This window comes from Ammodytes marinus (genome assembly GCF_949987685.1).
Source record: "Ammodytes marinus genome assembly, chromosome: 7".
Lineage (NCBI taxonomy): Eukaryota > Metazoa > Chordata > Actinopteri > Uranoscopiformes > Ammodytidae > Ammodytes > Ammodytes marinus.
Genome location: NC_137211.1, coordinates 1,132,977 through 1,133,967, shown reverse-complemented (window position 1 = coordinate 1,133,967; position 991 = coordinate 1,132,977).

The window sequence follows — 991 nt, the reverse complement described above, 5'->3', positions numbered from 1 at the left end:
ATCTATTTTGTGACGACAAGATATTTTTTTGCGTTGAAAAATCGACGGTTTGAGGCATCTGAAAGTCAACTGTTCTAACAAAAAAAAAGCACAAAAAAAATATATAAAAAAAAATAGAAAAAGAATAGATTTTTTCTTGGCCATTTCCTCTCTCAATATCAAAAATCTAATCAAATCAGTTTTATTTGTATAGCCCAAAATCACAAATACATTTGTCTCAGTGGGCTTTACATTCCATACAATATGATACAATATGACACCCTGCCCTTACACCCTTAGCTCGGCTGAGAAAAAACTCCCAGTAAAAACCCTTTCCCGGGATTAAAAAAAAATTGAAGAAATCTCAGGGAGAGTCGACAGAGTAAGGGATCCCTCTCCCAGGACGGACATACTGCAATAGATGTCATAAGTAGAGAAAAATCACGAAGGAATTTGATCATTGACCAGGTGATTACATGGTAATACTAAAGTAAAGTGCGAATAGTGTGGATGCAGGAAGACAATATGTTGGAGACAGAGAGGAAGGGAGAAACACATGTATCGATGCCGGACGTAAAATTCGAGCGCACAACAAAAACACACACAAACTTTACAAGCACAAGAGGGAAATCCTAAATTCATCACAAATACGATTAATCATATTCTTCGCATGAAATTTTGCAAAAAATTGAAATCTAAACTTTTTGACGCCACATTTACACTAGCTGCTAAAACGCTTAAAACAATTTGTCAAAAGCACAAAAAGTAAAAATAAAAAAACTCAGAGTTGGATACACAATCACACAGACACACACACACGCACACACACACACACATGCACACACACACGATATCACATTTCTCAGATGGAATTTAGCAAAAAAAAATTATCAAAGTTTTTTCCTCGCTAAGCACAACTTAACCACATTTACCACACCTCTAAGTCAGCACAAAATTGTTCGCTAGTTTTTCATAAATTTGCATTGAACAAAAATATTCAGGTGCTATAAAG